Consider the following 26228-nt stretch of genomic DNA (forward strand, 5'->3'; position numbering starts at 1 on the left):
CATAGCCATTAAACAGCCTGGCTGAGCAGCTATAGGCCAGCACAGCCGCACCCACATTCCTTCCAGGAAGCTGCAGACAGACGGCAGAAACCTGCCGAGCTGCACACGCATTTAGGCGTTTAAAGGTAAGGGCCTCGTTCACTTAGTAGTACTGGAATCTTTTCAACTATTAAAACTTTATCCTGTGCTATTTACAATAGTGTTTTCATGTATTTGCCCAATTCAGAAATTGTTCGCATATTCGAGAAGCCAGGACTATCAAGCAAACTCCCCATAATCAAGTTACCTCATCTTGGGTAAGCGAACAAATAATCTGCTTTGTAGAGTTTGCCATTTTAGAATTTCGTAGCTGTAGTGACTATATTATTCCAACACACAGTTTACTTATTAAGCTATAACATATAATCGTACTTTCCTGCAAACACCAGCAAACACATATCCATTAGAGTTGGATGGAATTTGATACCTTTTTTTAATGGATAATAATCAGGCACACTATATAAATGGACTGTCCACTCCTCCGTTTGGTTGCAACTACCTAGCCATGTAAATAACCTGTTCTATATATGGGTATTTAGTGTTAGGAATTTGGAAATCTAATAATGAGCGTATGTACATATATCAACTTATCTCTAACCTGCTAATATAATTTTCTCTCCTCTATCCCCTGACCCCTTATCCTTGTTAACCCCCTTTTTCTCTCTCCCCTCGCTGACATTGTATTTATACTTATATTGCATATGTTTCTTTTGGATTATGTTTGATTCAAACTGTGATGGACTTATTTTGTCCTTGTATTATTAATCTTTTATTGCAAAAATGGCAACAATTTGGTTATCTATTGTCTCTATGCAAATGGACATGGTTTATTAATGCTCATTATCAGAATACTGAACATTGTAATCACAAATACGCCCTGAGGACGGCCCGGAGAGGGCTGAAACACGTGTTGGCGTGGCGTGCAGTGTCCATTTTTTGTGATTAAACACATTTTCCGATAGACGTACAGTGTTTACTCTTGTGATCAAATATTTATCCTAACATTGTTTATGAGGGAGCGCTGATTGGCAGGCTACATTGATTTTGTTCATCCAATTGAATTTAGAACTACAATTAGAAAGTCCTCCTAAACTGCCCTTAAAAGTCCACCTAAAAGCATACCTGTGGCATTGCTACACTCAATTTCTCCCTAATAACCTACCTGTATTCCAGCTTGCTAGAAGAATGTCTACCCAACAGCGTAACTGTGCTGTAGTTGCAACTAAATAGGCCGCCTAACAGCTTATCCTAAGGTCTAGCTACACTTCAAAATGGCCTAATATCTGCAGCCTAGTTACAATTAGTACACTAAAACCTAGAATAAGTGAATAATATTACCCTGCTTAGTGGGACCCTGAAACCAAGACTAATCTCACCCAGTGATATAGCCGAACTTATAAAGTCCAATAAAGTGTAAGTTGCACCTGAAACTACACCTAATAGCACGTACTAACCACGAGTGCACCCATTCCACCAGGGTCAGCCGGAAACGACCACTGTGGACCGCCTCCACTCTCTGGTCAGCCTGGCCTCCCATCCCCCCCTTCCCAAATCATCCCACCCTCCTTCACATCCCCTACCCTTCCCCTTTCCAAACACCAAGCCAGAGGGGCACGATGGTGAACCAACCACCCTAAGACCACTGCTCCCCCGAACCGCACCACCGACCAGCCTACGTTGATCATGCCCGTTCCCCTCACTATCATACTGGGCACACCCCGCCCTGCAATCATGCACCCCCCGCTTTTCCCACTAACCCCCACCATCATCCCCCCGACCACACCCCTTCCCCTCCCTAAAAACGGCACACCTAGCCCTTCCAAGAACAGAAGCCTCATCCCTCTCCCCCTCTGACCCCCCTACCCTCTTTCACACACCAATGACAACAAAGACACTAAAGAGGAAACGTACCTGGTCCCCCTCAATCTCTCAACACTCATCGCCTCCCCTGTCTCGACCCACCACCTCATTCCCCCAATCACCACCATCTCCCCTCGCTTCACCCTTCCTGAAACCCCTCTCCCTCGATTTCTCACCGACTGCAACTGAAACTCCTAACCGCCCACACCCCACCTTCAAATCACCCGTGCCAAACCCAATCACCCTAACACACGCATCCATCCACTCCCACCCGAAACCCATCACCTTTTCTGCTCGCCCACTTTTCCCATCGATCATCAACCACCCCACCCCTCTCCCTCTCCAGTTTCCACTCTCTCCCCCGACCCCCTTCCACTGCAGCTCTGACACCAACCTCGCCTACCAAAGTGAATTGCATCCTATTTAATGCCCGATCCATAGCAAAAACCAGACACAGCATCTTTGACCTCCTCGCCTCTGACAAACCAGACCTGGTTTTCATCACCGAAACTTGTTTCTCTGACGACTTCGCCGGAATCGCCAATGAAGCCTTCCCCCCGACTACTCCCTCATCCCACTGAACCGTCCCTCTAGTGGTGGGGGAATAGCATTCGTCTTCAAGTCTCACTTCCACGCCTCATTCATCGACAATCAACCTTCCATTCCTACCTGCGAATCACTCCTCGTTAAACTATCCCTCTCCCCGTCGTTCTCACACAGCTTCCTAATAATCTACAGACCCCCTGGCTATGATAGACAATTCTCAAACAACCTCTGTGACTCTATTGCCACCCTTCAACTAAACCATCCCAACCTCACCCTTCTTGGAGATTTCAACATATGGCTCGACATTCCCCCAACCCTATGACACACTCTCTGGTTGACGGTCTAGACGCGATTAACCTCCAACCCCACATAAACGGGCCGACTCACTATAAAGGACACACTCTTGATGCCATTGTTAGCTCCCACAACCGGATACATCTAAACCCTGCCACCCCTATCATCTGGTCCAATCACTTCATTGTTTCGTTCACCATTCGCTCACCCAACCCGCTTCCCGTACTCGAATCTGAACCTCTGAATCTACGCAAATGCCGGAAAAAACTAATAATCGTTCCTGACCTAGCCGATGCACTCCTCCAGTCTCCTCCACCTACCTGCCAACTCAACCAACAACTAACTTCCCATGCCTTTGACTCATGGTTTAACACCTCACTAATGCGGCTCACACCCTCTTGCAAACCATCAGCCCGCCGTGGCATGTTCCCTAGATGGTTCACACCTGATTTGAAGACCACTAAACAACTATATAAATACCTAGAATGCAAATGGCAGAAAGACAAAACCTTGGCCCGACACCTTCATCAGTACAAGGCCGAAATACGGAAAGCAAAAAAAGCCCACTACAACTCCCGAATCGTAAACTGCAAAAACCCCAGCAAAGAACTTCACAAAATCATCTCCGAATTCACCAAACCGGCATGCACTACCATCGTCCCGACCCCCTCACAATCACTGTGTGACTCACTCTCTCTCCACTTTCATGCCACGGCTCTCAAAAGAACAAATGCTCTAACCACCAAACTGGCTCTCTTACATCCACCAGGCAACCCTCCCCACATACCGACCAACCCACCGCATGTGACCACTAGGCAACCAACTTTCGACTCCTTTAGTCCAACATCACCTGACCAATTTCTCAAACTTCTCTCTGCCCACAAACCATCTGGATCTCCGCTAGACCCTTGCCTGGCCAGATCCCTCAAAGAAATGTTTGCTTCTACCTGTGCAGGAGAACACGCAAGATCCATCATAAATGACTCCCTTTCCTCAGGTATTTTTCCCGACGCATTCAAAATGGTTCATGTCAAACCTCTAATAAAAGAACCTTCCCTCGACCCTCTTGAGCCCAAAAACTACTGCCCCATCTCAAAAACCAGGTTCCTTGCCAAACTCATTGGCCGACCTGCCTACTCCCAATTAAATGCCTTTGTCGAAGCCAACAATTTCCGCCTAACTGAAGATCTAATGTTTTTCCACAAACTACTGAAAACTTGGCTCTTCCCCTAAAAGAAACCTGTACGCAAACTAACCCAAACAGAATAACAGCATCTCAATGACACCAATCCAACAAACTACTAGATCTTGAATAACAATAAGACAAGTAACAATACAACATCAAGATCCATGCGAGAAATCGACAACTAATAACCACTAATGTAAACTAAAAGGACAAACAGAATAGAACGAGTATGGAAATTAAACACCTTTTTCCTGAGAGAATAGCAGATAGCTATGGCTATGTGTTTCAGAAAGCAAATTGTTTGGATTTTGGGAGATTCATGGATAAAGTGGTTGGAGGTGCACGCAGATCACTGTGGAGTAGCTGCAAATCTTGGATTCTCTCATGTGGAAGTGCACTAGCACGAAGTGCATTGAATGAAATGGGTGGATTTAGTACCTCTTCTTTGGTGACACTGCGACATCCAGACATTATTATTATTCATTGTGGAGGGAACACTTTAGGACCTGTGTCTGGAATCTCTTTGCAATTTGCAATGAAAGAAGGCCTTGGGAAAGTCATGGACATGTGTCCAAACTCCACAGTAATCTTTTCCTGTATTGCTCAGCGACAAATATCGTTGCATTCTTTTTCACTTGGTCCACAAATGGAGAAAGCAAGGTGCAATGTTAACAAGGCTGGTTGTGCCTTTTTGAGAGATGTTGGTATGTCCTCTTTTCAGAATGAAAACATTATCTTTTGTAGCACACACATTTTTCGCAGAGATGGATTACATCTTACTTATGCCGGCAATCAGATTTTTTGGTGAAATATACAAAATGCATTGCGACCTTTTTTGGAATTACAGCAATCCATTTTGCAGTAGGTGTTGACCATTTCAAGTTTTTGAAACACAAAAAACACCACCAAAAGGCTATTTTCAGAGCCACCACTTCCTCCCATAGAAAAGTGCAATGGTAGCACCCCCAAAAAATAAATGTCAGCGGACTGTCCGCAGACTTCTAAAAAAATGCACAGGGCCCTGCACTATTTATTTGTCACTTCTATTTTTAAACTGTGAAAGGTGGATCTGAAAAGAGCCTTTTTGTTTTTTGTTGTTTTATATTATATTTTGTTTTTTGAAACACGACACACAAGGAAAGGAGGGGAAAGGAGGGTAAGGAAGGGACACCAACCACGGGGATAAGAAAGGGCAGGTGGGGAGAGGAAGATGTAGGATGGGCCTTATTGAGGTAGGTCGCAGGCTTTCTCATGCTTCTTAACTGCAGTCTCGAAAGCACTCCGAAGGTTCTCCACCCTGCAGAGTACTGCGTCGCAGTACATGCACAATATTGTGACCCTCGAAAGGTAAGAGTCAACATCATCATGAATGGCCTGTGAGGCAGCTGGAGGGATGGACTGTCCCACAGGAGTGTCATTTGTGGTGACAGGAGCTGAAACGGAGGATGCTGCAGAGGAACTCAACCTACTACATTTATTGCAAGGTACAACCTTACGAATATCCCCACCCTGGAATGACTTTAGGTGTCCCTTCATTGATGTAGTACCAAAGCTATACGAACTAGGCTTGCTACGACTCAGCACCATGTGGCACTAGTGCAGATCACCTTGTTTGCATGAGCTTTTGCCTTTCGATCAACAGTGGAAATTAACTGCCACAACCAAGACTCACAATGAGTACTAGTAGTAGGGACTTCCATTACCTCATCCTCTTCATCCCTCTCCTCTGCATCCTCATCCCCTCTGCAGGCCCTTTGGGACTTAGTGGTGGTGGAGGGGGTGGGGGTGCTGATGCTGCGGCAGTAGCAGTAGAAGCAATTTGGGATGCCATCTGGAAGGTAAATAACCAGGAACCAGGAACCAAGAAGAGCAACCTGCACAATTGTCCTGTTGTAAATCTTGGAAATCCAAAAGCAGAATGAGGATCAGCTCTGGGGTGTGACCTTTTATAGGCGTGCAGGTGCGTGCTTTGCGGACACCTGTACTGGTCGCGGACACATCAAACTCCAAGAAAGGGCTCAAAAAGTTTCAAAAAAGTATGTAGATCGGCAGGGACATTGTCTGGGACATGTGCAATGGTGAACTTTTACTGTAAAATACCTTAGATTATTCAAAAACCCACTTTTTAAATGATCGGGGGTTCAGACAGTGATGACGTTGCGGAAACGTTCGCGAATGGGACAGCTGTTCACAGGATACTTAATGCACTGGGACGGTTGTGCGCATAGGCTCGGGTGTTCTACAGAGAGTGTTCGGGTCCCCGAACTAATTAAAAGTGCGACACACATGTGGCGGACAGTTGCGGACAGGCACGATGTTCGTAGGACCCAAGTGTGTGATGCGCATGTGCACGGGTGTTCTACGAACAGTGCTGAAGTCCCTGAATAAAATAAATGTGCGTCAAAACTTTGCGGACAGGTGGACAGGATATGTGTTCTACGGATATATTCATTCAGGTTGCGGACATTACCAACAGGGGGGTGTTCTTCGGACACCCCCATTTTGGGTGATTGCGGACAGGCAGACATCTTGTGTGTTCTAAGGACACCTCAATTTTAATTACAAACAGTACAAACAGGTATATTGTCCTTAATCACTCCCATTTTGGTTAATTGCGGAGAGGTGGACATCTTGTGTGTTCTAAGGACAACTCCATTTTAATTACGAACAGTCCAGACAGGTATATTGTCCTTAGGACACCCCCATTTTGGTTAATTGCGGACATAACGGACACCCACGCTGTCCACGGACACCCTAATTGCCTTTAAAAAGATATATATAAGACACAGGCATCTACTAAGAACACACTTAAAATTGTATTATTGTTTAACAGTACAGGGGGAATTAGAGGTTTGGACATGATGTATGGGAGAGGAGGAAGGGATGGAAGTCTCATCATAACATTTTTCTTGCTGGGGAAGGTTTGGGGATAGTTGACTGGGACATGGAGAGGGGGAACAGGTACATATGGTACAGTGATATTTACAGGCCGATTCATGGAATTAATGTGCGCTGAAAATATCGGCACAAGCGTGCAAAAACGTGCGATTCGCAGTGAAAGAGTGAAAATCGCAGTGCAAGTGCGAATATCGCAGGGAAACCAGCACACATCTATTCATGGAAGTCTGTGCGTGAGTAAAATCTGGGATGTGCGCTGAAAAAGTGCACGGCGCATGCCGGCGCACAGGTCATCTAACGGCGTGCGCTGAGGCCACAGCGAAAGTGCACATAGCGCGCCGCACATAACAAAAGTAGGCGGAACACGGGGCGTGACACGCGGAATGGGGAACAACTTGTGAAAATGTGTGCGTCACTGGGGAAGTACAGGAGCAAGTGCGCGGAACGCCCACACGCTCGCCTTCAACACATATTCATGAAATCGAATAGGGCAAAACAGCGCACGGGCCAAGACACGCACAGGCCTAAATACGTCCGCCACACGAAGGCAGGCGGTCGCGTCCCTGCGCATGAAAAAAATGTGCGCCAAAATGTGCGCCCACAAAAAGCAGGTATATACAGCTATGTAGAATGTCCCATACTGTGGGCCTCTAGGACAAATGATGTGCAAAGGGGTACGCGAAAAACATGGACATCTGCTGTGTGAAAAATAGCGTGTGCGTGTATTTCGGGGGTGCACGGGAAGTTCTACACGCTATTTGCCCTGGGGGAGCGGGGTACGTGTATTACAGGGGTTCGCGTGAAGTTTCACATGCGATAGGCCTGGGTACGTGTATTTCAGGGGTGCACGTGAAGTTTCACATGCGATTGGCCTGGGTACGTGTATTTCAGGGGTGCGCGTGAAGTTTCACACGCGATTGGCCTGGGTACATGTATTTCAGGGGTGCACGTGAAGTTTCACACGCGATTGGCCTGGGTACGTGTATTTCAGGGGTGCACGTGAAGTTTCACACGCGATTGGCCTGGGTACGTGTATTTCAGGGGTGCGCGTGAAGTTTCACACGTGATTGGGCAAGCGGGGTACCACTCACCGTCTACCTTGCGTGTAGAAGAATGCGTAACCAGCACCCACCCGCTGTGAAGTAATAGCGTGTGAACCCCAACGCCTGGAAAACACACGCACCGCACCCCACAAAAAACACATACAGGCCCGTGTGCGATACGTCACAGACGCACTTACGCGCTGAGGGCCTTTGGTCAAATGAAATATTATATGCGTGCTGATGCGCCTACACGCTAAGGGACTTTCCTCGAATTACACGCTGATGTGCAAGAATTTCACATGCCAAATCACTCCGTATCAAGCTGGCCACGCGAAAACACACGGAAGAGCACGCTCCTGCCCAAAAGGCTGAATTACTGCCCCCCAGAGCCCCGACCAGCCTCCCACGAGCCATCTGCTGCTGCCTGCCTGCCGCCATCGTGCCCTGCCATTTTGTGCCTGCACATCTGCCATCTGCAGGGGTCCAGTTGCTGTGTCCACCCCTGCTGGAACAGAAGACTCCCGACTGGTATACCATCGCTCCACAGCCCAGCCCCAGGACCCAGTTGCCCACCCACGCCTGCCTCGGGGGTCGCCATGTCGGGGGAAACACCATCTGAGACCACTGGCGACCCCCATCCAGAGGGGCAGAGGGCCACCAGCTTCAGTCATAAGGAAGTTGGTGCCCTGGTGGAGCTTGTCCTGGGGCATTATGATGCCCTCTTCGGATAATCACGCGCCAAGAAGGAAGGACGGGACAGGATCTGGGACGACTTTGTGGTTGCCATCAACGCCGAGGGGGTGGCAACCCGCAACATCAAGCAAGTCAAGAAGCGCCGGTAGGACTTGAGGTCCAGGACCCTCTTAAAGGCCTGGCGCCTCGTGGAGGGGGGCCGGGGCCGCATGAGTACCATCCAGCTGAGGGTCCTGGAATGCGTACGGCCAGCGCTCCACGCCCATATCCTTGAGAGGCAGACCCATCTGGAGTTGAGTGGTAAGTGGCCAAGCATTGCTGTGTGAGACAGGGCATGTTGCAGTGTGCTGGTTGTCTGATACTTGCCTGTATGTGTGACATAGGCCATGTGCGTATGTGTGTGTGCAGGGACATCATGGTCATGCATGTGAGACCAGTAATGTGTGAACCACATGGTTGGTGCATGTGTTTAAATGCAACATGGGGAGCTCTATGCGGAATGGACACATGAGAGCATGCCAGTCTCTGTTCCTGGACATGGGTGGGGGTGAGGGATGGGTGCTGATGCCATGTACATGTATGGTGTCCATGTCTGTGTGTCTGACCTGGGTGTCTGTGACTTGTGAATGCCATGGATGCATGACACATGTCTGTGACAATGTTCAGATTCACTGATGCAGCCTAGTCATCCTTGTATCCACTGTGTCTGGGGTGTACGAGGCCAGATGGATGAAACTACAGTGAAGTGTGTGCATGTGATAGGCATGACCCATGATGCATGTGAGTTTCACACCAACATTGTATGTTTCACGAGTCCCTTGGACATGTATGCTAATGTCCATAGCATGCGCCATGCCTGTTACTGAATGTGTTTTGCCTGCACTGACCCATGAGTTGTGGAGGGACATGATGGAAGTGATGTTTGACAGTGCCGCTCATCTGCCATTGCTTCCTGTCTAGGGGACCATTGTACAGTACCCTGATGCTTGTGTTCTATGTCTCCCTCTACACAGCGGCAAGTGCAGAAGAGGGCGGAGACAGCGCTGTGGAGCAAAGTGGCGAGGATGCCCCCACGGCTACATCGGAAGGGGTGGGTGAGCCCCCAAAGGGGCTTGCAACGGCGGAAGATGGTGTGGAACCATCCAGGTTGGTGGTTTCCACAGAGGAGGAGGAGGCCGCTACTGAGCTGCACATGGGACATGGTGGGGTTGGTACCAATGGTGCAAGTGGTGCAGTCCAGGGGAAGGGGCAGGAGGCAGCACAGGTTGCCGTGGAGGGGCCTGTGCATGTCACTGTCCCTGACACTGTGACTGCACCACCTTGCACCAGCAGGGATGCCCAATCCCAGGCCCGTCCGCAGGTAGGGGGGATGTCCATGTCATCTGACACGCCTCTACCTGCAGACGAGGGGACCCCTGGTCGTATGGAGAAGGTCCCGATTGGTGTTGTGTTGCGCACGCGTGACATTCGTGATGACGTGCGTGCTTTCCGGGGGGAGCACGCACGTCATCACGAAGAGCAGCGTGCCATCGTGGTCCAGTTGGGAGCGTCCATGGTCGGGGCTTTCGTACATGTGTCGGCCACTCTGACTACCCTCTCCTCTTCTGTGGATGCTATGCACCAGTCGTTTTCCATGCCATCTTCTGGCCCAGATGCCAGTAGGGCCCCCTGTGGACCTGCCCGGACCAACGCAGCCAGCTCGGTGGGGCTCCCATCCCTGTCACAGTCGGGAGTCGGAGGTCCAGCAGGGGTGGACACACCAGCAACTGGACCCCCGATGGAGGATGTGCCGGCATCAAAGGGCAGGGCACGTGCGCGACGGCGTCGGTGGATTCCATCAGCCTGGATGCCGTCGTGCTGGCAGACGCAGTTGCGTCGGAGGCAGCGGCAGGCTCGACGTGGGAGGCATCATGGCTCGGGGCCATCTACATCAGAGGGGCAGGCATTGGCCGCAGGGCAGGAGAACCCTGGAATGGGAGTGTCTTCTGTGTGGCAGCGGTTGGGCCAGCAGATATGTGCGGAGCGGCGGCGGGCGGAGGAGGAACGGCTCACAATGGTCAGGGCGGAGAACTCCATGCGCAGGGCAGTGAGGCGGGCTGAGTGCCTCGAGGGTATTCGCAGGGAGTTGGAGCTGGACACCGCATTATCCCTGCGAGACCTCGGGCCAGTGAACATTCCCGCCTCCAAGCCATTGAACAGGAGTTTGATGATGCCCTGGCCCATGACATCAACCAGTGAACCGTTGGACTTGCCGGACGCCATTGCATATAGTTCATTAGTGTTAAGTTTCCTTTCTTTTTTTCTTCCCTTTGGGGCGCATGGACTATGCCCCACATTTTTGTATATAGTTGTTTATTCTGTAGGCTTTTTTGAAGGTTTCCTTTGGACAGTTGGGCTCATAGACCCAGGATTTCATACTTGTAAATAGTTGGAGTGTGCATTTGTTGGCTTTTTCTTTTTTGATTTTTCATTGGAGCAATGGATTTTACTTTTTCATTTCGGTTTGGATTTGCTTTGTTGGAAGGAGACTTTGGAGACATTTTTGATTTCATATATTTTGGATTCTGATTTCCTTTTTTATCATTATGTGACATTCTGCATTGTTTTCCTTATGTCCATTGTTTGGTATTTGATTTTCTTTCACCACATTCTTTGTTCAATACATTTGTTCCCGTACTTCAATGTGTGGTATTCTCTCATTGGTTTCATGCATGTCACGATGTGGGTGCTCACATTCACTGGCACCCATTGTGTGTGTGTGACGGACATGTGCTGATGTACATACATGCCATTTGGGTTGTTTCATGTAATGGGCATTTCAATGTGGGGTGTATGTTATGCTTGGTTGGTTATTTGGGCAGGGGTGTCGTGCCGTGGGATTTTGGTGGACATGAGGGCCATGATTGTGGGTCATGTTGACATGTTGGGGGGGACATGAGTGGGACATGAGTGGGGGCCTGCTGGCAGGTGCCTCTGACTGCTGGGGGGTGGGGGTGCTGGGGGACATGAGTGGGACATGAGTGGGGGCCTGCTGGCAGGTGCCCCTGACTGCTGGGGGGTGGGGGTGCTAGGGGACATGAGTGGGGGCCTGCTGGCAGGTGCCCCTGACTGCTGGGGGGTGGGGGTGCTGGGGGACATGAGTGGGGAATGAGTGGGGGCCTGCTGGCAGGTGCCCCTGACTGCTGGGGGGTAGGGGTGCTGGGGACATGAGTGGGGGCCTGCTGGCAGGTGCCCCTGACTGCTGGGGGGTGGGGGTGCTGGGGGACATGAGTAGGGGCCTGCTGGCAGGTGCCCCTGATTGCTGGGGGTGTGGGGGTGCTGGGAGACATGAGTTGGTGATCATATTGCAACGTGACATGTGGCTTGGCTGAGGGGCATGCCCATGGTGGATGGGCTGCCTGCGGGACATGACCAGGGGTGCAGGGAAGTCCCCTGTGGTGTGGGCTGCCTGCAGGGGCCGTGGAGGGGGTAGAGGGGACACCTGGGAGGACCCACACTGCCAATTCACATGTAAAACTTCCCACGCACCCCTGAAGTACACGTACCCATGCCAATCGCGTGTAAAACTTTCTGCGCACCCCTGAAATACACGTACCCAGGCTAATCGCATGTGAAACTTCCCGCGCACCCCTGAAATACACGTACCCAGGCCAATCGCGTTTGAAACTTCCCGCGCACCCCTGAAATACACGTATCCAAGCCAATCGCATGTGAAACTACCCACGCACCCCTGAAATACACTTACCCAGGTCAATCGCGTGTGACACTTCCCGTGCACCCCTGAAATATACGTACCCAGGCCATTTGTGTGTGAAACTTCCCGCTCAACCCTGAAATACATGTACCCAGGCCAATCGGATGTGAAACTACCCGCGCACCCCTGAAATACACGTACCCAGGCCAATCGCGTGTGAAACTTCCCGCGCACTCCTGAAATACACGTACCCAGGCCAATTGCGTGTGAAACTACCTGTGAGCCCCTGAAATACACCTACCCTGCACCCCCAGGCCCAATCGCGTGGGAAACTACCCGCGAGTCCCTGAAATACACGTACCCAGGCCAATCGCATGTAGAACTTGGGGCGCTCCCCTGAAATACACGTTCCCCGCTCCCCCAGGCCCGATCGTGTGTGAAACTTCCCGCGCACCCCTGGAATACACGTACCCAGGCCAATCGCGTGTAAAAATTCCAGCGAACAACAGTTATACACGTACCCCACTCGCACAGGCCCTGTCGCGTGTGGAAGTTACTGCGAAACCCGTAATGCACGTTCCCCGCTTGGCGTTTGCTGTTTGGCAGTCCGGTAAACTGGTCCAGGATTGGCGCAGCCCTTTGCTCTGGATTGGGGATTTTGATGGGTTTTCCTTGCGCGAGGGCTTTCTTGGGGGCGTAACTGGCGCTGCTGCAGGTTTGCTGCGCCACTCTGCGTCACGGCTGCTTTTGGAGGTGTAGGGGAGGACTGGTCCAGGAGACCCCCCTCGCCTGCGTTTTCTCCCCAGGTGAGGGCTATGGCTCATTGGGCGTCCCCACATGCCACCCGGGCCCAGGTGGTGGAGGGCTCACCCGCTGGAGGCATTGCCCACACGTATTGATTGCCCACACGTATTGACTGCCCACATGTATTAAAATTTAGCTAGGCCCAGAAACCATTTTGTCTGGTAAAGATGGTGTGAGCTCAGCGCACTGTAGCGCGGCCCCCACCCTTGGAGAGTCTCAGTCATCCCTGTCGCTGCAGCACCCTGGCAGATCCGCTGCGAGCACGTTCCCACGAACAAGACGGACATGAGCTAGCGTAATACACTAACATTGTATCAGTTCACCTCCCGCAGTGTATCATCTCTCCCAGCATGACCCGGCCAGCAGGCCCGGGAAATGAAAAGAACAGTAAAATGGTCATCAGCTGGCAGACAGTCTTTATATACTAATGTCAAGACCACTCGCAAAGTATGCTTTCTTCCACAATACCCCTTATATTACAAAAGCCTGTAAAATGTATAAACATAAGAAAGCATGCTTCCATGATATAAGCGATGGCGAGCCCACACCATTGCAGTTGGGTGCTAATAACAAAGGATCTATTTGTTACGTGTATCACTGGGAAACTTACACTCTATGGGCTTGCGCCATAACTGAACTAATGCTGCTAGAGGACACGAGAAGATGAATGTAACCATACAGAGGGCTTATGTGAAGGATGCACGAGAAGGCGCTTGTCATGTGTGCATGTCTAGGCCCCACATGTGCCACCACCGTCACGAACAGTGGCGGGTTATTTTCTGTGTACTCCACCAATTCTAATTCTACCTAACTTACTGCAAATATATATGCATATAACTAAATACTGTAGTTGTTAAAACATAATGTATGAATAAGGTGCTCAGACTGGGTATATTCGAGACGCATCCAGCAAAGTCTAAATGCATGTTTTGTATTGATTTGAATAAGTATCATAGAGTGTTCAAATGTTTGTGATGTCTTTACCTAAAATCGGCAACACACGAGGGAGATACCTTTGTGAAATACGTGCAAGGCCATTCCCCCTCCCACCCTGCGAAGACTGCCAAGGCATGAGAACAGAGGCCGCGCCGCACTGCTTTACCTCCCCCAACCAGACTGGAGCCGCTTCAAAGATTTGTAATCCCCTCTGTAGCACCCAAGGCCGCGGCCCGCCACCTGCATTATTTACAGCTCAGCAGTAAACCTCTGCCTGGACACACGCGCCCCCTCGTAAACCCCACAACCCACCGGACCATCTAAGACTTATGGCCCTGTGCAATCAGGACACCCAACACTTTGACAACACACAGAGGAACATCCATAACAACTTCTAACAAGGCAGAAAGACCTGTACCGCCCGCACCAGGCCCTGAAGCTTAGCCCCCCGACCTATGGCCCCGGTCAACAGGACACTAGTAACCATGTCCTGACGTATTACCTCCAGACCCCTCACAAGGTACATTCCTCCTGTGTTGCATTAACCTGTAGTATAACCTATTGGAAGATTTACTAAGGAGAATAATATTGAAATGACTGAATGACTGCAGTGTGCATGGCATAGGGCAACCAAGTCAGGAAAAGACATTCATCTCTGACACTGGCCACAATGGCACAACAACACCGTCCGGATGAACTCAGCCGACCTGCCAGGCCCAGCCCAACCCACGAGGCTGACCAGTGACGTCGTCCAGCCAAAGCCAACCACATCGCAGCAGCACCTATAGTTAGTCATCGCCACCTAATCCCATTAAACTTGTGCCCCCTATAGTGTGTAGGTTCTTATGACGTTTTTTGTAAATATATACGCCTGTCTTTGCTATTGTCAGACAGAGCGCTCTCGGAGTTTGCAGAGTTCTTTGCATGCCCTATTCTGATTGATAAACTCCCATTTACGCTCACCCGCACTCTGTCTTGGCCTTATTCCCATTTTGGGAGAGTCCTTCATTGTCTCTCATTGCGGGGAGGATCGTGCTGTTTGGGGACGCTTGCCTTCAGTGGTGACCCCGAAAGCGTGATTATTATTATTATTATTTCCCGATCCAACATTACCGTCCCCTTTTGGCACGAGAATCTCCGGTCGAAAAGGGATACCCACGGTGAGCCGGCTCCGGGAGGCTGCCCGCCAACGGCGACCGGTACACTAAGAAGTGCGCACTCAATAGAGAGAGGGTACGGGATCCCGGTTGAAAAATCCCCTTTGAGTACCGCTCGCCGGAGCCGGGGCTGACTGTTGAGCTGACGGCGACACTGCCTGGACGGACCCAGTTTCGGAGACTATCGGTTCAAGACGGGCACGTGAGTACTGAGTGCGAGCGATTGTAAGGGGAGCGGGGAGAGAAGTGTAGGACAGGTAACGAAGAGGGTGTACGCAGATCTACTAAAGATCATCTTAAATTTTCTTTGCTTTTTCTTTGCATATGGCCATTAGGATTATGAGGTGAATAAGAGATAAAAGTGACGGGAACCTAGCTCCGAAAGGGGGTGGAAGGCGGCGCCGCATAGTGCTATCTTGACTAGTACTGGGAATATATGAAGAAGTGGAATATGAAATAAAAGTGTTCAGCAAAAGGGGGCACTGAGAATATATTAGTGATCGCTATTACTTCTTTCTTTTCTTCTCTTTAGGGGTAGGGGGAGAATAAAAAGTGAGATTAACACAAACTTAGGGGAAAAGTAAGAGAAAAAGAGTCCTACTGAAAAGGGGGAGAGCAGGCTAACATATATATCCATGCGCATCCATAGATTGAAATAAGACGGACAGGGACAGCCGGCTAGGGAGGAAAGGGAGGGCAGCGTGAATGGTGAATTGAGTGGTACCAAGAGGTGTGTGCACCTCGTATGTGTTAGAAGACAATTTGATGTTGCGAATGTGTAAAACGGCTATAAATGTATAATAGTTAAATGGTCATGGTAATTGTGACCGGATAAAACTTTTTGAAGACAACGTTGATACAGTGAAGTGAGTGGGTGCCTTTTGATTTCTGGGTTGATATTGTCAAAATAAATGATGGGTTGCTCTTGTATGTGCCCCCCAAAGAGAACAGAGTAGAAATTGTGTACAGTCAGTTTTGTATTGTGCAGTCAAGGGGGGGGAGAGCCCAACCGAGCATAACATTGAATGTGAAGTAGAATACGAAAAATAATATTGATACTACATTTACATTGTAGTTGCAGACACACAGAGATACACAAGCACTAGGAGGGCACAGAGATGGGGGCTGAAACACCCTTATCACATATTTGTAAGAATCTCCCAGGGTACGCAGAACGGATTAAGAAATATCACGACCAATGGATAACTGAGCTGAAAGGAGAGGGGTTACCCCAGATATGGCCAGAGAGAGGGTAATTTGATAAGAGTGTTCTGGATATGGTGACCACATGCATTTATTTGAAGTACAAAGGAAAGCAGTTGCAAAATAGGAGAGAAATAGTAGATCTTTGGAGGTTATTTGAAGAGATACCACCGCCCAAAACACCAGCATTAAATCCTGATCTCCCATCCACCACAGACAATCCACTACTGATACAGAAATATGTCAAAGAAGTGTCAAGTGTAGCGCCACCAGTAGAGGTAATAAGTTTGTACCCGATATTAAACAAGCCTGTACCCGCAGAAGGATACAGTGACCCCACATATGTGCCTCCCCCGACAACTACTACACCCCACCGGCCCACGGCACCCCCACCATATGAAAGTACGAGAGAGCGAGGCCAGGCGAGTACACAAAGGATGGACATAGAGAAGCTCAGAGATGATTTACAGTCAAGACTGTCAATAGCAAAATATGAGCTCTCAAGGATAAAGGACATGTGTGGGCAAACAGCACTTAATGCGGCTAGATCAGGGCGCGCGTCTAGAGCGCCAAGTGAGAATAGAAAACCTGAAGAGGGGTGGAAAAAAGGTGAGATACTGTTCAGAATTGAAGAAGAACCGACACGAATAATTGAAATAGGGACGCGAGAGGAAGATACTGACAATGAAGAAAGGCCTATGGGAGACAGAGAGGAATAACTATGTGACATAAGGGACGAGTTAGAAGAAAGCGACAGGTTGAGCATGGCAATGGGAGGGGGAAGCGAAGGGGGGGATGGTACATGTTCGATGAGAACACTGGATGATGAGTGGACGGGACGATTAAGGAACAGAGTGGGGAAAATGGCATCACTGGGAACATCAGCAGGTAAAACGGGTCCGGATGGAACGACGAAAGGAAGGCTACAGCTCCCGTTGATACACAGGGGAGGAGGGAGGCCTAACTATATCCCATGGGCGCAGATGGATAAAGCCAATTTATTAAAGCTATTGCCCCCGTTATCAGGAGGGGCAAGTAAGTGGATATACGCCTTTGAGAAACATACTGCTGGGGTACCCCTAGCTATAGGAGATGTAAAAAGTCTGCTCGTATCAGCAGTGGGCGATCAGGCTGAAAGAGTATGGGTAAAAGCCGGTTTCCCGGGAGTAACGTTAGACTGTGACCTTCATGATGGGGCCTCCTTTAACACAGTGCGTGCCAGGGTGTGGGATGCCTTACGCGAAACATTCCCAGATACGCCAGACTTACAGTCAGTGATGCAGTGTACAATGAATGACGGGGAGGAGGCTATGGATTACATTTTTCGGGTCCAAGAGATGTGGAGAGCAGAAACGGGCACGCCCTGGTATCAATCGACATCTTTATTTTACTTCATTATAAAAGGAGGGCTCCCAAAGGAAGTGCAGAAGGCGCTCGACAAGATAGCAGGTATTGAAGCAAAGGGATGGCCAGAAATTCAGAGCATAATAGTACACCATTGTAAACGAATCAAGGAGAGGGAGAAGGAGGTGGCGCAGAAAAGATTGGCAGACGAGGCGAAGTTAGTACAGACAAAGTTGGTGAAGGTTGCAGCAGCAGTAGCTGCGCTCCCACACAGCAGGGAGGGAGATGATGAGGAGGAGGGGCTGATAGCACTACAAGGAAGGGTGGCAACTAATTGGGCAGGAACAGGACAGCGGCAGTGGAATGAGCAGGAGCAAGGCGGAGGTCCACAGTGGCAAGAGTGGACCCCTCGAGGGGGACGAGGTGGGTACAGGGGCCGAAGAGGAGGTGGACCGGGGTACGGGGGAATGGGAGGAAATGGATGGCAGGGTCCTAGAGGTGCACAAGGAAGTTGCTGGAACTGCGGGCGATGGGGGCATTACTCTAGAGAGTGCAGAAGCAGACCCAACAACGGGTTCCAAGAGGTAGAACAATATGGCCATCCCCACCCGGGAAGCCCATATGGCCTTCCGATGGGACAACAGCAACTGAGAAACCCAGGCCAGGGTAATGCTGGCCAGCAACAGGGACCCCAGTACAGAACACAGAACCACCCGCAAAACAATGACAGTGTGCAATACACGCCAGGTAACCCTTTCGCGGTACATGTAAACGGGGCCCCCGCGCCAGCACCTTACAACGGCATGTCAGTGGTTTCCGGAAGTGTCTTTAATGAAGGGGGGGCAATGAGACACCCCGCATAGGACAGCCCACAGAGAACACTTGCGTGTCCAGTTCTATCCACCACCTACAGTGCAGCAGAGGAACCATTGGTAGGGGTGCAGATAGGAGACAAGCAATTCATATTCATGGTTGATTCGGGAGCGGAGAAATCATGTGTCAGAGAGGGCCGATTCCCGTTATCTAACAGGAAGTTAGAGACGCAGGGGTACTCTGGGGCTGTAATTGAAGTTCCTTACACAGAAGCATTGGATGTAACAGTGGGGGGTAAAACTGTAAAGGCCCCCTTACTGTACTATGAAAACTCACCAGTAAATTTATTAGGGAGGGACCTCCTGAGTAAACTTAACATGACCATATCATTTACCGAGAGAGGAATAGTGTGTTCTACACCCGGGATATGCCCCTTGCGTGCGATGCTGGTAGTGCACGCCTACACAACCACACAGGAAATACGAGGGCTGCTACAAAATGAGGAAATGTTCATTGAAGGGCTAAAGACTTTGGCCCTCATAATTCCAGAGCTAAGAAGCATGGACTGGAGGATTCCAGCGGAATTCCTCTTCCGCCCCATAGTATGTCCCAACGCAGCACCAGGATCAGTGGTATCATTGGTCTTGCACGCTGTACAGGTATCAGCGAAAAGGATCGCTGTGATTGGAGTGGACAGGGAAGGATGTGAGTGGCGCACAGTGCTGTGTACAAACGCCAACATCGCCCTACGAGAGGTAACAGATGAGGATCTCTTTTCTGACACAGAAGGGGATGGCGAGATAGTAATGGAAATAGCGATGCCCTGTGACATTTTAATACAAGCCAGGGAGACCCCCGTCCAATTAATGACAGTGGTAGGAGCACCACCGTCATTTTTTGATGACGACATGAGGCTCGTACCAAACAATTTATGGACAACAGGCCCCCATGATGTAGGGCTGTTGCACGGAGTACAACCTGTGGTAATAAAACTAAAGCAAGGAGCAATTTTACCCCGAGTTAAACAGTATCCATTGTCCCGTGAAGCTGAAGAAGGGATAAAAGAAACAATAAATGCACTACTAGCACAAGGGATAATAGTGCCTTCAAACTCCCCATGTAACACATGTATTTATCCAATCAAAAAAGCGAAAGGAGGGTCTTGGAGGATAATACAGGACTTACGCCCCCTCAATGATGTAATTCAGAAGGAGTTCCCTCTAGTCCCGAACCCTGCATCGATACTATGCAGCATCCCGAAAGCGGCATCACATTTCACAGTAGTAGACTTGAAAAATGCATTTTTCTCAATACCCCTGGCTGAAGAGAGTAGATACCTTACAGCCTTCACGCTGGGGGGTAAGAGATATGAACACTGCAGACTACCACAGGGATACTGTGAGAGCCCGAGCATATTCAACCGCATATTGCATGAAGACTTGGGAAACCTATCAGTTGAGAGTACGATTATTCAGTATGTAGACGATCTATTAGTGTGTGCACAAGACGAAGCAACATGTAGAAACGATTCAACAACGCTCCTGACTTTACTGGCCAACAAGGGATACAAGGTAGACAAGGAGAAGCTACAGTACTGCTTGACTGAGGTCTTATACCTGGGACAGCTCATATCAAAGGATGGAAAAAGAATAATTCCCGACAGGGTAGAAGCAATAAGATCAGTAGGAGCACCCACAACAGTGAAAGATATGCAGAAATTCTTGGGTATGTGCAACTATTGCCGAGCATGGATATTAGATTATGCAGCATACACGAGGCCCCTCCTACAAGCACTCAAGGAAGCACAACAGGAGAATGAAAAAATACAATGGTCAGAAGAAATGAGCGAATCATTTCAATCATTGAAAGAGCTAATTTCAAGCGCTCCAGTACCAGCAAACCCCGATTATGGACGCAAATTTTACCTATTCTCACACTGCAAGGAAACACTCATGACAGCAGTACTGACACAAAAAACATCCTTAGGACACAAGCCATTGGCTTACTATAGTGGTACTTTAGATGCCGTGATGCAAGGCCATTTCGCGTGCGAGCAATCACTCGCTGCAGCCGCGTTCGCGATTGAGAAAAGTGCCACAATAGTAATGGGTTGCCCTGTGACATTGTTTGTGGAACATTCATTATTTGCAATACTTGAGAGATCAAAAAGCACACTGACCACACAGCGGGCGACCGCCTACGAGATTATATTGTCCAGCGCCAATATCCATATAGTGAGATGCAAGACAGTGAACCCCGCCACATTCATTACAGAAGCGTGCACACTCGAAGACATGCAGAACCACGATTGCGCAACTTACACAGGAGAAAGAGGGGAGGACACAGTGGTGTGTGAGAACGCTCTAAGCGAGGGGGAAGTGTACTTTGTGTATGGGTCTGCATCAATTGAAGTGGACACGGGAGAAAAACATGTTGGCGTGGCAGTAGTGAGGTTAGAAGATGGTGAGTATGAAACACTAGTACAATACCGCCTCCCATCACATTACTCTGCACAGGCAGCAGAACTGATTGCGCTCATAGAAGCACTACATGCAGCAAAGGGTTGTGCAGTGACAATATACACAGACTCAGCTTACATGACGACGACAGTACATGGAGGTCTGGCAAGATGGGGGCGTAGGGGATTTAGACGGGCAGACGGAACACCAGTACAGCATGCACAATTGTTGAAAGAGCTAATTGAGGCCCTACAAAACCCTACTGCAGTAGCAATAGTAAAGTGCCAAGCACATACATCCAACACAGATGTTGTGTCTTTGGGGAACGCGACAGCGGACGCTGCCGCCAAGGAGGCTTCCTATTTTCAGAAATACGACACAGGTGAGTACATACTTAAGCACAAAAGAAACGAAGAGCCCCCAGAAGGATACAACATGATGCCCATATCACAAATACTAGAATTGCAGGAAGGAGCTAGTGCAGAGGAAAAATTTATGTGGACAAAACGGGGGTGCAGCAAGTCGGGAACAGACCTGCTGTGGCGGCAAAATAACTCAGGGAAAGTGGTAATGCCAATACAGCTACTAGAGATTGCATTTCAACAGCCACACTTCCCTGCACATAACACCAAACAGCACATCGCAGCAGAAATACAGGAAGAATGGTTCGTGCCCTGTCTCCAGGAGCATGTGTCTCGATTGGCAATGGAATGTACAACATGCCAAATATACAATTCAGGAATGACATTACGTACTCTCCGGGGAACAATTCCTAAACCCATTGGCCCATTCAGAGAACTGCATATAGATTACGCAGACATGGGGGAAAGGTGTAATGGCGCGCGGTACATGATCGTGGTTGTGTGCCCATTTTCAAGGTGGGTGGAAGCAGGACCCTGTGCGCGACCTGATGCCAAAAGCGCCGCTAAGTTCCTAGTAAGGGAAGTGTTCCCGCGCTGGGGAATTTGTGACGTGATTCGCTCAGACAACGGCAGCCATTTTGTAAATGAGCTTTTCAAGGAAGTCACTACATTATTGGGAATAAAACATAAATTGTGTTCGATTTATCATCCTCAAAGTAATGGCGTAGTGGAAAAGATGAACGGACTGTTAAAGGGCAGGTTATCAAAACTATGCTTTTCATTAAAGAAGAATTGGATTTACTGTCTACCCCTTGCGCTATTTGAATTGAGAAATCAGCCAAGCAAAGACCACCATTTGTCCCCGCACGAGATCGTGACTGGGAGACGAATGAATACAGCACACTCTCCACTGCGCGAACACTCAGATGCTCACAGAAGCGCCGCAATATTGGGAGATGAGTTCACAGACTATTTAAGGAAATTGACAAGGGCAGCGCGCGTGATATCTAAGCAACTCTCCCCACCCTTCACTAGAGAAGAGGGTAACGTAACAGGATCTGTCACGGAGCCAGAACAACAGCTACAGCTGATGCCAGGCGACTTAATTTATGTCAGAAGCTTTGTGCGTCGGTGGAATGCACCACGATTCCATGGCCCATACGAGGTAATATTTTGCACGCCTACCGCAGTGAAGGTGAAGGGCTTGAGGTACTGGGTGCACTTGACCGATGTACGGAAGGCATATAGCAATGTACAAGAGGAGGTAGATGAGGAGGCGCAGACAACAGCAAACGATGAAGCAAACGATGAATGTCTGAATATGAACTTGTGTGTGTGTGTGTTGGTACTAGATTTGAATGGGAGAATAACTGATAAGGATACTTAAAAAAAAATTTTAAAAAAAAAAGAATTTTCTCTCTTTTTTTTTATCTTGTTGAATTGTATATAATTAATGGAATGACCAAATTATGGCCTGTATACACCCTTGTCTGTGAATACCCCTCCCCGCATCCCCACCCGCTTCCATTCCCCGTCAAATATATATTGGCACTAATGGTGCTAGCAAAATGTTTACATGAATGCACTTAATGCACTTTTATATCTTAAACAGGAGCTTCCATGGCATCTAACGGGCAGCCTGCAACGGATAGAATTAGTAGAATGAGAGAATTAGTATATGAGAGATGCAGATATTCGTATGAGTGTGGATTATCTGTATGCATCACATTGTTTTTTATGCTAATGTTTGGCCTGGTTACATATTGGTTTGTAGCGTTCATCTCTATCGAGATGAACGAGGGGGGAGGGAGTAACAGCACTACTGGACCCAATACAACTACAAGTGTCAATACAAGGGAAGGTGATTTTTTGATATGGGACGGAACTAAACTTGTATGGGGGTATCATACCACACCATACAGTGCTGTCATCTTACAAAGAAAAAAGCCACAAGGTGGAATGCAGAACAACACAGTGTCTCCACCAGGGGTATCTAATTACAATGCCCACAGTTTAAATGACCGAAACCCGTCTGCCATATCGTGGTTGTATAACACCCCCACCAGCCAGCCTGACCCCACACTAAACAACAACTTGCCAGATAACGTCAGGAAGGAAGAGGAAAAGCTACTAGCAATACACGAAATATTATATGATGCATGGGCCAAGGGGGGCGGGAATGAGAAAGGGGGGTCTAGTTTGTCCCTTACCCAGGGAGTTGGGAAGTACATGAGGAACAAGAACAACAGACGGAAGAGGGAAGCAGGGAGGAGGAAGTATGATGAGTACTATGGGCTAGGTCTAGATAAGATGGAAGACCCACGACACCCCCACCAAACAAATAAGTGGTATGCAGATATGAGTGCCACAGCTAAACAAACAACAAACGAGAATTGTTATGTTTGCTCCCTCATCCCTCACGCATCAGGTACACCCAAAGTATTGTTACCCAAAGAGTTGCCAATTATAGATGCCCAATGTCTCCTTCATCTCACGTTATGCAGAATTAAGAACACCTTCCAGGCACATGAAGTGACTTTTCAAATGCTGCAGAACGAGAAAACGTGCTACCCAAAACCGGCAGGGGTGGTATGTCTGAAAGAACCATTTTTTGTAATTGAAGGGACACTTTTTTCTGATAACAAGCGGAAGGATGAAGAAGTAGTGTGCAAAGCGGAAGCACTGAGAGGTGTGGCACCGGAGAAATTGCAGTGGATAGAAGAAACATGTACACCAGTATGGAAAGAACACATTTCAAAACTAACTTGGGTAACCACCATCGAAAAACCTTTCAAACTACAGAGCGAAATGGACTATGAACTGTGTTTTAAAGGAGAAGGGAGAACCTCCATGGGAACAAACAAGAGCTGCAACAAGACCCTCACCATCCCAGATCTAAGAAAAGGGACTGCGGCCCTTATGGACACGTACTGGGTATGCGGCAACCAGGCATACCTACACCTCCCCCCATCATGGAGTGGCAGTTGCTCAATGGCCACTCTGCATTCAGCCCTAATGGTGATACCCGAAAGCCACATCGATGGGAGCAAAAGGACACAGGAACGCATGCAGCAAAGTGTGGCTCAACCAACTGCAGAGTCACAAATGTATGTCCTGTCTTCCGGAAGCAAGGGAGAGGTGCTGACCCGTAACAGACGAGCATCAAATTACATATCAAAGGCATCATCAGAACTATTGGCTCAGATCCCAGACAAATATCGATTATTCAGCTCAGCAGAAACATTTTTTGCCTCACTCTTCTCAAGTGTCCAAGCAAGGGCAAACGCAAAATGGCTCCAGATAACCCGCTGGGAATTGATTCAGCTCGCAAACTACACTGAAGAAGGGTTCAATATAATAAAAGTGGAACTAAGAGCTTTACGACTGATGACCATGCAAAACAGGTATGTCCTGGACCTGTTGACGACGATAGACGGCGGTGTTTGCCGAAAAATAGGAAGTGCCTGTTGCACTTTCGTACCTTCTGAAGACGCAGAGAACGGCTCCCTGTCCCATGTGATCGAAGCAGTCCACAACCTAGGAGAAAAAATGAAAATGGAAGGTGGAGCAGAAGACAGTACATGGTTCGATAACATCTTCTCCTGGGTCCCTTCATGGCTTGGAATGACTGTGAAATTTTTGATGCCAGCTGTGGTGTTCCTCCTTTTAATTTTTTGCCTGTGCCAGGTGGGTCTTTGAGTTTGTGCTAACGCAGTACCAAATGGTGCAATGATGATGGTGACAGTGGGCAACTCACACGGTACAATAAAAACGATGCAAGAAGCACAAGTACAAACAGGGATAGATAACACACCAAGGTACCAACTGGTGCCTATGTACCACGATAAGGATATTGTAGATAAGTTATGGCACACCACCATCAAAGAGCCCCGTATACTAGAATGGTACGAGGAAGTTTGGGTAGATTTGGAAGGAGACGGTGGATGCATATATCTAACGTGTACTCCAGATGAATATGCCAGGAGAGGTGAGAGCTTAAGGGGGGTGTGCAGAGCCTGGATGCCCATCAAAGGAACTCCTGCATGGGATGAGGCAGTGATGGACGAAGCAGAATGTAGGAGGATAGAAGATTTAAAGAATTTGTTACTTAAGTAACGAAAGGGGGAAATGTAGGGGAGGACTGGTCCAGGAGACCCCCCTCGCCTGCGTTTTCTCCCCAGGTGAGGGCTATGGCTCAGTGGGCGTCCCCTCATGCCACCCGGGCCCAGGTGGTGGAGGGCTCACCCGCTGGAGGCATTGCCCACACGTATTGATTGCCCACACGTATTGACTGCCCACATGTATTAACATTTAGCTAGGCCCAGAAACCATTTTGTCTGGTAAAGATGGTGTGAGCTCAGCGCACTGTAGCGCGGCCCCCACCCTTGGAGAGTCTCAGTCATCCCTGTCGCTGCAGCACCCTGGCAGATCCGCTGCGAACACATTTCCACGAACAAGACGGACATGAGCTAGCGTAATACACTAACATTGTATCAGTTCACCTCCCGCAGTGTATCATCACTCCCAGCATGACCCGGCCAGCAGGCCTGGGAAATGAAAAGAACAGTAAAATGGTCATCAGCTGGCAGACAGTCTTTATATACTAATGTCAAGACCACTCGCAAAGTATGCTTTCTTCCACAATACCCCTTATATTACAAAAGCCTGTAAAATGTATAAACATAAGAAAGCATGCTTCCATGATATAAGCGATGGCGAGCCCACACCATTGCAGTTGGGTGCTAATAACAAAGGAACGCACCAGGGATCTATTTGTTACGTGTATCACTGGGAAACTTACACTCTATGGGCTTGCGCCATAACTGAACTAATGCTGCTAGAGGACACGAGAAGATGAATGTAACCATACAGAGGGCTTATGTGAAGGATGCACGAG

The sequence above is a fragment of the Ambystoma mexicanum genome, chromosome 14, assembly GCF_040938575.1.
Source record: "Ambystoma mexicanum isolate Mex_15411 chromosome 14, UKY_AmexF1_1, whole genome shotgun sequence".
NCBI lineage: Eukaryota > Metazoa > Chordata > Amphibia > Caudata > Ambystomatidae > Ambystoma > Ambystoma mexicanum.